A 10502-nucleotide genomic window follows, 5' to 3' on the forward strand; every position below is an offset into this window, starting at 1 on the left:
TTAGATAGATTATTAATTTTGCACATATAGATTTCATACTCCAATACCCATTCAATCTATTGTTTTAATTTTGAAATTAGTTCAATTTAGTCAACTTTTTATATCAAAAATTCAATCATTAACACAACTCCTCGTGGGAACGATATCTTTACTGTATTACTTGTACGACCCGTGCACTTGCGGTTGGGCCACATCAAGTTTTTGGCGCCGTTGCCGGGGAGTTGTTTGTTTAAGATTGAATTCTTGATTATTTTAGTTGTTTATAGTTTTATTTTTGTTATATTTTCATTTTGTGTTTGTTTGTTCTTTTTCAGGTACTTTTAATCTTTTATGAGAAGAGCTAGAAGCACAAGTGACACATCCTTATTGTTCAATCCTGAAATTGAGAAATTTTGTAAGGCCAACAAGAAAGAAACCAGAAGAAGGAAAGAAGCTTTGAGAGAAACTGAATTAGAAGCAGACATGGCTGATGAAAGAATCAGAATTGGTGCTAATGCTGGAAATGATAGAAACAATGAAAATGTAGCCCAAGGTGAAGAGGTTGTTAATGCTAATGTGCCTAGGGGAAGTATGATGGATCATGCTTTTCCTCGTTTTGATGACTTGAGAGAGAGCATAGCAAGACCAAGGATTGATGCAAATAGTTACAAGATGGATTTTGGAGTTCTTCAAATGATTCAAAATTCTCAATTTGGGGGACATCCTTCTGAAAATCCACACACACATCTGAAGAAGTTTGCTATGATTTGTGATATGCAAAAACAACCTGGAGTATCTGATGATGCAGCAAGATTGAAGCTATTCCCATTCTCTTTGAAAGATAGAGCATTGGATTGGCTCGATTCTTTACCTCACAACTCCATCACAAATTGGGAGCAACTCACTGATGCATTTCTTGCACAATATTTTCCACCTGGAAAAACTCAAGAATTGAGGAATCAAATGACAGCTTTCAGACCAAGAGAAGATGAAACTCTCTATGAGTCATGGATGAGATGGAAGGAATTAGAGAGACAATGCCCACATCATGCCATTCCAAAATGGATGATAAACCAGAATTTTTACACCAATGTCACTCCTGCAATTAGAGGGATTATTGATGCTCAAACAGGAGGAGAATTTATTATGAAGCATGAAGATGAAGCTTATGAGCTATTGGAGAAAATTGCAAAGAATACCCATCTTTGGAGTAGTCCAAGAGGACCAGCTTCAACTCAAAAAAGGCAAGCTGCTGGAATGTATGATCTTGATCCATTCAACATGATTAATGCAAAATTTAATGCACTTACAAATGTCCTTGCTAAGAAGATGGAAGATTTAAGTATGTTGGTTAGTTCATCATCATCAGCTGGAAGTTCACAACAAGTTGCTTATGCAGAGGGAACCACCAGTTATGGAGTAGACTATGGAGAGCAAGTTGCATATGTTGGTAATTATGGAAACAAACATATGGGGAATTCTTATTCTCAAACTTATAATCCAAATTGGAGGAATCATCCCAACTTTTCATGGGGAAATCAGCAAAGTCAAGTTCTAAATCAGAATTTTCAACCACAACAGCAACAAGGAATTCCATATCAGCAAAATAGGCAACCATTGCCTAATTTTCAGCAGAAAAATATGAATCCTCCTCCAAAACAGTAAGAACAAAGTTTCACCACAGAAGCTTTATTGCAACAGATTCTTGCTAACCAAAATAAGCATGATGAGGAGATGAGAGAGATGAAAGCAAGGCTAGAACAGATGCAGACACATAACAGAATGCTGGAAAATCAGATTACACAACAAGCATCTTCCTCAGGTACCAAGTCTTTTGGAAAACTTCCAAGTCAACCAGAAAACCCAAGAGAGCAGTGTCAAGCTATTACTTTAAGAAGTGGGAAAGTTGTAAATAATGAGAAGAGTGAAAAAGATGAGAAAAGTGAAAATAGTGAGAAGAGAGAAAATGAGAAAGAAACTGATGAGAGTGAAAAACAAGAGAATGCAGAAAAATGTAAAGAGAAAATTGAAGAAAAGGAAGAGAAGTATATACCTCCTGAGCCCTACAAGCCACAGCTTCCCTTTCCACAAAGATTTCAAAAAGCCAAGCTTGATAGGCAATTTGGGAAGTTTTTAGAGGTCTTGAAGAAGCTTTACATAAATGTGCCTTTTATTGATGCTCTTTCACAAATGCCCTCTTATGCAAAATTCTTGAAAGAAATTCTCTCAAATAAGAGGAAACTTGAAGACCATGAAACTGTAGCTTTGACAGAAGAATGTAGTGCTATCCTCCAAAGGAAACTTCCCCCAAAGCTCAAGGATACAGGGAGTTTTTCAATTCCATGCCACATTGGGGAATCATGTTCTACAAAAGCTTTATATGATATAGGGGCTAGTGTTAGCCTTATGCCCCTCTCCATTTATGAAAAGCTCAATATGGGAGATCTTAAGCCAACCCACATTTCTCTTCAGTTAGCTGACAGATCAATCAAGTATCCTGAAGGGATTTTGGAGAATGTGCCTCTGAAGGTTGGAAAGTTCTACATACCTGTTGATTTTGTCATTTTGGACATGGAGGAAGATTCTAATATCCCAATCATCTTGGGAAGACCCTTTCTAGCTACAGCAGGAGCATTGATTGATGTTAAGGGAGAAAAATTGACTCTTAGAGTTGGTGAAGAGCAATTGGTTTTCAATATTAATAACACTATGAAGAAGCATCATTCTGAAGCTGATACTTGCTTGAGAGTTGATATTATTGATGAGCTGGTTGAAGAACATTTCAGAAAGAAATATCCAGAAGATCCACTTGAAAATTGTTTGGTTCATGGAGGAGGCATAGACTATGACAACCCTCACGTGGCTGCATATGCTCAACACTTAGAGGGAAGTCCACCATTCATTTCTGCTCCAGTTTTTCAACTCACACAAAAGGAAAAAGCAGAATCTAAGCAACCATCATTCAAGGAAGAAGATGCACCTAAGGTAGAACTTAAGCAACTTCCTTCTCAGCTCAGGTATGAATTTCTTGGCACTAATAACACTTATCCAGTAATTGTAAATGCAAACTTGAGTACCTTAGAGGCTGATAAGTTGTTAAGAGTGTTGAGGCAATTTAGGAAAGTTTTAGGGTACACCATAGATGACATTAAGGGAATAAGCCCACACTTTTGCATGCATAGAATCGGTTTGGAAGAAAATTGTAAACCATCTATTGAACATCAAAAGAGGTTGAACCCAAATATGAAAGAAGTTGTTAAAAAGGAAATTTTGAAATTGCTTGATGCAGGGATCATATATCTTATCTCAGATAGTACTTGGGTGAGCCCAGTACATGTTGTTCCAAAAAAGGGTGGAATGACAGTTGTCAAAAATGAAAATAATGAATTAATTCCCACCAGAACAGTGACTAGTTGGCGAATGTGCATAGATTACAGAAAATTAAATGTTGCCACTAGAAAAGATCATTTTCCACTTCCCTTCATTAATCAGATGTTAGAAAGACTGGCTAGGCATTCTTATTTTTGCTATTTAGATGGATATTCAGGTTTTTTTCAAATCCCTATCCATCCAAATGATCAAGAGAAAACCACTTTTACTTGTCCATATGGAACCTTTGCTTATAGGAGGATGCCATTTGGGTTGTGTAATGCACCAGCCACTTTTCAAAGGTGCATGATGGCAATCTTCTCAGATTTCATTGAAGACATAATGGAGGTTTTTATGGATGATTTTTCTGTTTATGGATCTTCATTTGATATATGCTTGGCTAACCTTTCTAAAGTTTTGCATGATGTGCGAATCTTGACCTTGTGTTAAATCGGGAAAAGTGTCATTTCATGGTTCAGAAGGGATAGTGCTTGGACATTTGGTGTCTACAGAGGAATAGAGGTTGATAAAGCCAAGGTTGAAGTGATAGAGAAGATGGCTCCTCCTACCAATGTCAAGGGAATTCGAAGTTTCCTAGGACATGCCGGGTTCTACAGACGCTTTATCAAGGATTTTTCTAAAATAGCCAAACCTTTGTCTAATTTGTTAAGTAATGACACACCATTTGTATTTGACCAAGAGCGTTTGGATGCCTTTTGCAGGTTGAAGCAAGCTCTTATCACTGCACCAATCATGCAACCACCTGATTGGAGCCTACCTTTTGAAATTATGTGTGATGCTAGCAACTATGCAATTGGGGCTGTTCTTGGTCAAAGAAAGGACAAAAAGGCTTATGCTATTTATTATGCTAGTAGAACACTAGATGAGGCTCAAACAAATTATGCAACAACTGAAAAAGAATTCTTGGCAATTGTCTTTGCATTGGAAAAGTTCAGACCTTACATTATTGACTCAAAGGTGGTTATATTTTCAGATCATGCGACCATCGGTATTTGCTCAGTAAAAGGAAGCTAAACCTAGGCTCATTAGGTGGATTCGATGCTACAAGAGTTTGATTTGGAGATTAGAGATAAGAAGGAGCTGAAAATGTAGTTGCTGATAATCTTAGTAGGTTGAAATTGGATGATGAAGAATTGGATGAAATCCCTATTGATGAGTTTTTCTTGGATGAACAACTTTTCTCTCTTGTTGCTAAACTACCTTGGTATGCAGACTTTGTGAATTATCTATCTTGTGGAGTTTTACCTTTAGGTATGACATGGCAACAAAAGAAAAAGTTTTTGCATGAGGTGAAGTTTTATAGATGGGATGATCCTTTACTCTTTAGGAGATGCTGTGATGGTTTAATAAGGAGATGCATTCCTGATGAAGAGACACAGAGTATTATGCATCATTGCCATGCTTCTGATTATGGAGGACATTTTGGAATCTCTAAAACAGCTAGTAAAATTTTGCAAGCTGGTTTCTTTTGGCCAAATCTTTTTAAGGATGTGAGGAAATTTGTGTTGGAATGTGATAAATGTTAAAGGAGTGGAAATTTGTCAAAAAGAGATCAAATTCCCCTAAATGATATTCTTGAAGTGGAATTATTTGATGTTTGGGGAATAGATTTTATGGGGCCATTTCCTCCTTCATATGGTAATAGATACATCTTTGTTGGGGTTGACTATGTGTCAAAGTGGGTGGAAGCTATTGCAACTCCAACTAATAATGCTAGAGTGGTAGTGAAATTCCTGAAGAAATTTATCTTGAGCAGATTTGGAGCTCCTAGGGCTGTAATTAGTGATGGGGGTTCCCATTTTTGTAATAAGCAATTTGAGAGCTTAATGAGGAAGTATGGTGTAGTGCACAAGATAGCTACCCCATACCACCCTCAAACTTTAGGACAAGTTGAAATTTCTAACAGAGAGCTCAAGCATATTTTGGAGAAAACAGTGAACAATTCTCGGAAAGATTGGTCTATCAAACTAGATGATGTTTTATGGGCATATAGGACTGCTTACAAAACCCCTATAGGAACTACTCCCTTTAGGTTGGTGTATGGTAAGTCTTGTCATTTACCTGTGGAGCTAGAACATAGAGCATATTGGGCCATTCAGACCTTGAATTTTGATCTTAAGCAAGCTGGTGAAAAGAGACTATTGCAACTCAATGAGCTTGAGGAACTAAGGATGGATGCTTATGAAAGTGCCCGTATTTACAAAGAAAGAACTAAAGTTTGGCATGATAAGCACCTTAGGAAAAAGGAATTCAAAGAAGGTGATTCAGTTTTGTTGTTCAACTCTAGATTAAAATTATTCCCTGGGAAACTTAAGTCAAGGTGGACTGGTCCATATAGAGTTTCTAAGGTTTTCCCTTATGGAGCAATTGAAATTTGGAGTGAAAAATCTGGGAATTTTAAGGTCAATGGGCATAGATTGAAACATTACATAACTGGAGACCCAATAAAGGGAGCAAGCTGTTACAAGCTCTCCAATCCCTCACCTCTTTTCAGTGAAATTCATAAAGAGTCCAGCTAAGGACTATAAATTAGCCCTCTTGGGAGGCATCCCAAGTCCTTTTATTTTGCTTTTGCTGATTTACCTTTATTTTCATTGCTTTAGTTTTTATCTTAAATCTCCCCAAATTCAATTTTTGACATTGTTGAATCTTGTCCCTTGTAGATGTATTTCAATGAAGAAAGGCTGGTAAGCTACTGGGGAGTGATTCTTAACTTGAAAATTTTGTCCTTCAAACTCTCCCAAAAACTGATTGGTTCTTACTGCATAACCTGTGCAGGAGCTGTTATCTGGTTTATGCAGAGGAAAAATGAAATCTGCAGCAAAAAGGGTGTCTGCAGCAAATGGCTTGTGTTTTTGGTGAGGTTGGGTGTGTAACTTTTAAGTATATGTGCTTTTAATGTTAATATGGTGGTAAGTTGGTCATCTTTGTAGTTTTGAGATTATTTGGGTTGTGGAATTCAAGGTGGACAATATTGCATTCTCTTGGCATAACTTGGAGAGTTCATTTCATCATTTGTAGATAAATGCAACTTTATGCAGATTTTATTGAGTTTTAATGTGCTAAATGTTGATCTGCAGAATTTGAGTAAAAATGGCATGGTTCTCAAAGGTCTTTTATGTAGGATCCATTTCTACATGCTTGTGTGATGCATTTTTGATGAACTTTGTATATATTGATGTGTTTTTGGTGAAAATTTCTCATGGTTTATGCTTCATAGAATTATATTTCTTCATTCTAGGGCATTTTTCACACTTGCAAATCATTTTCAGTTGTAATCTCATTCTTGTAGAATTGTGCATAAGTAACTGCATAGCTTATGCAATCCTGCATAACCACAATTCTTGCCATTTTCATTCATATTGCAAAGTGCATGAGAAGAGTGCATAGCTTATGCAACTCTGCATAGCCTAATTTTGTCAAATTTCATATCTTTAGAAACCTGCATAAGCAGAGTGCATGACTTATGCACATTTGCATAACTTCAAATTCCTCATTTTCTCTCTCTGCCGAAGTCTGCATAAGGAGGATGCATGACTTATGCACTTCTGCATAACCAGAAACTCCAAAAATCCAAACTTGCCGAGGGGTGCATAAGCAGAGTGCATGACTTGTGCACTACTGCATGACCAAAAACTCTGAATCTCCAAACTTGCCGAGGGGTGCATAAGCAGAGTGCATGACTTATGCACTTCTGCATAACCACAAACCCAAAAATTCCAAACTCACCGAGAGGTGCATAAGGAGAGTGCATGACTTATGCACAACTGCATGACCACCAACCCCAAACACCAAAATCTGTCGAGACCTGCATGAGCAGAGTGCATAACCTATGCACTTCTGCATAACCACCTTCCACAAACACCAAAACCTGCCGAGACCTGCATAAGGAAGGTGCATGACTTATGCACAACTGCATGACCACCAACCCAAGATTTCAAAACTTGCCGAACAGTGCATAAGGACAGTGCATGACTTATGCACTTGTGCATGAGCTATTTCTCTGAAGTTCAAATCATACCGAAATATGTATAAAAGAGTGCACAGGTTATGCACAACTCACTTTTCACTTATGCAGTTTCTACACAAACCCGATTCAAATCAAATTTCTTTTCGGCAATTTTCTTTTCCCACCTCCACCTCCCGATATCCCTGCTCACCCCTTTTCCCCCACGACCTCAATTCCGGCATACCCTTCTTCTCCACTCGCATTTTCGTCGGATAAACCCTAACTTCTCCCTGCATTCTCATTTCCGCCCTCATCTCCTCCATCCTCACTATCAAGAACCATGGAGTCGCCTCCCCATTCCCGTCCAGTTTCCCCTCTCGAGGTCTCGCCATTATCAACTCTACCTCCCAATCCCGATTCCCCTCCACAAGCGACACCCCCACCACCCTCCACAACCACGTACAAACGAAAAATCCGGTCGAAATCCACTAGGCCCATGTCCTCTGCACCTCCTCTATCCAAACGCAAGGAACCACCCACCCCATTTTCAGAACCACCACCCAAAAACCCCAAAACCTCAGCCTCCACACAAGCCAAATCACCCTCTTCCAGCAAAAAGCAATTGTCAGCAACCTCATAGGTCTCAAAACTCCCTTGGTCTCCTCCGGATGCAGTTCAAAAGGCAGCCTTTAAGAGACTTAAGGAAAGGAAGGTGCAACCCACTAGGTATATTTCTGTGGACTCTCTCCAGTCACTTGGTTTATTTGACAATGTGGTTGCTTATCTAGATGGTATGGGTTGGATGGAATTTGTGCACAAGCAAGAAATTGTTTACCCAACTTTAGTTTTGGAATTTATTTCCTCATTCTCTGCCACCCTGAAATTGCATGATGTAGATTTTAAGCCAACTATGAAATTTAGATGTTTGGGGCAAAATAGAGAGTTATCATTGGATCAATTTCATAGCATTCTTGGTTTTGCAATTGTTGGGCTATTTAGAGTGCCATATACAGGGGTGGAAGTAGTCAACAAGGGTATTTGGAATGCTGCCCAATTTTGGAGAATTATCACAAACCAACCTCAGACTTTCTCTGCTGGCAGATCAAAAACCTCTCAAATCCTTGACCCTGCACTTAGGTTTTTTCATAGACTGATTGCTAGCACTATTTTGGGCAGAGGGACTAGTTAGTCTTTGTGGGAAATCAATTATTCATGTTATGGTGTGCTTTTCACAAGGTCAAGGTTTCTCCTGGTTATTTCTTTTGTGAGCATGTGTTGCATATTGCCACTAAATCCATAGGTGACATTGTCCTGGGTGGGCTCATAACAGTTATAGCCAAGCATTTTGGTTTTAATCCTGAAGAGCACCCAATACCAAAGACTTATGGACACCTTATATTTTGATCGCACACCTATCCAAAAGCAGGTTGATTTGCCACATTCTGACATTGCACAACCTGCAGCAGAAACTGAGCCCATTGCACAACCAGAAGCCCAACCTTTCCCATCAGTCCCACAGCACTCTACTGAACCTACCCCACCCCCTCAATCTGCACAGGAGACCCCAGCAGCTTCTGCTCAGCCCACACCTCCTACAGCTGAACCTTCCTCATCCACAGCCCCTCCTGCATTCAACACTAAAGCCTTATTCACCTATCTTGACAGGCTTAGTGATGATATATACTTTGTGGATAGGAAGCTTGACACTGGTCTTGATACACTCAAAGATCATCATGATCAACTATTTGACCTTGTCATGGAAACCAGGGACAAGCAGAAAGAATTGAAGGAGATGGTGAAGCAACTCATGATCTTTCTGGGAATGCCACCTCCACCTCCATCACCTCCTCCAGCACCATCGTTTCGACAGCAACCAGCAGCTACCAGCCCCTTAGCAACATCTTTGGATAAGGGCAAAACAATAGAACTAGATTAGTTTTTGTTTGCTTTTGTTCAAACTTGTAGGACTTTTCCTTTGTAAATATGTTCAAACATTTATAGTTTGTTTTGAATTATGTTTATTTGTTTTGAATTAGTTTGTTTTTAATTTTGTTTTTCCTGAAGTTTTATTGGATAGCTATTACATTAGTTTTCTTTGATTTTCATTGCACTTATTGCCGTTTTGTACATATTTGTCCATACTCTGTATATATTTCAATGCTTCTACTGCTGGTTGTACATTTCCCCTTGCTCATCATCATGGAGCAACTTTTGAATATACTGCACAGGCTGTAATTCCCTTATGCAATTGTCCTGCATAGCCTGTGCAGCCTTTATTGCCACTCATGCAGAACCGCACAACTTATGCAACCCACTTATGCACATGTTCTGGACAGCACTTAACTCTGCATAACCTGTGCAGCTTCTTATGCATCCCTTTATATCTTGAATTCTCATCTGCTCCATACCAGGTACCTCTTTCTTTTTGCTCTTAACTTTCACAATTCCTGGTAATTACTATTTGCTTTGAGTTTTGATAATGCATTGCTTGAGACATTGAGGACAATGTCTGATTTTGAGTTTGGGGGTGCACATTTTGATTTTTGCTTCATTTTTCACATTTTGAGTATAGGAGCATCTCATCCCATCCCATTTTCATATATTGTAAATATTTTACATATACATCCATACATACACACACATTACACATTTACATACACATTATACATCACATTGCACACAAATAGACAAATAGACTTCCTCCATTTAGTTAATACATTACTCATTTTAGGAATCATGCACCATGCATTAAAATCTTTTGCCAAATCCCTTGAGTATTGAAAATGTGCCTATGAGAGTGATTTGATTCACCTTTTAGTTGGGTTTGTGGATTGAAAGTTTCCTAAAAGGTGCAAGGTTTTGAAGTGTCTATCCCTTGCCTATATCTTCTTAGCCAAAAAGCCACCCAACTAGTCCTTTGGAGGTTGGAATGCTTAGAGGGAGTTATTGGATATAAGGTAGTCAAATGATGTCTCACCAATCCTAGAACAAATTTTCTAAACCTTTCAAGGCGAAATACCAGCTTGTACTTGAAAAGAGAGATGATTAGGCATTCTTTGATTTAAACCTTCTTATTTTAAACCTTTGGCCCTTTTCCTAATTAAAATTGACCCTTGCAAACCCCTTTGAGCCTTTTTATTCCTGATTTTTCTTGAAACCCTTGTTGCTACCTAGCCAATGAACC

The 10502-nt window shown here is 38.6% G+C and overlaps 1 non-coding gene across 1 annotated transcript; it reads right to left on the reverse strand.

Moving 5' to 3' along the window:
- Positions 1-927: 927 nt before the first annotated feature.
- LOC131177421 (small nucleolar RNA R71) lies at positions 928-1034 on the reverse strand. The gene has a single exon (XR_009146914.1). It is a non-coding gene; the product is annotated as a small nucleolar RNA R71 (small nucleolar RNA).
- Positions 1035-10502: the final 9468 nt, after the last annotated feature.

Source organism: Hevea brasiliensis, unplaced genomic scaffold (assembly GCF_030052815.1).
Source record: "Hevea brasiliensis isolate MT/VB/25A 57/8 unplaced genomic scaffold, ASM3005281v1 Scaf462, whole genome shotgun sequence".
NCBI classification, from domain to species: Eukaryota; Viridiplantae; Streptophyta; class Magnoliopsida; order Malpighiales; family Euphorbiaceae; genus Hevea; species Hevea brasiliensis.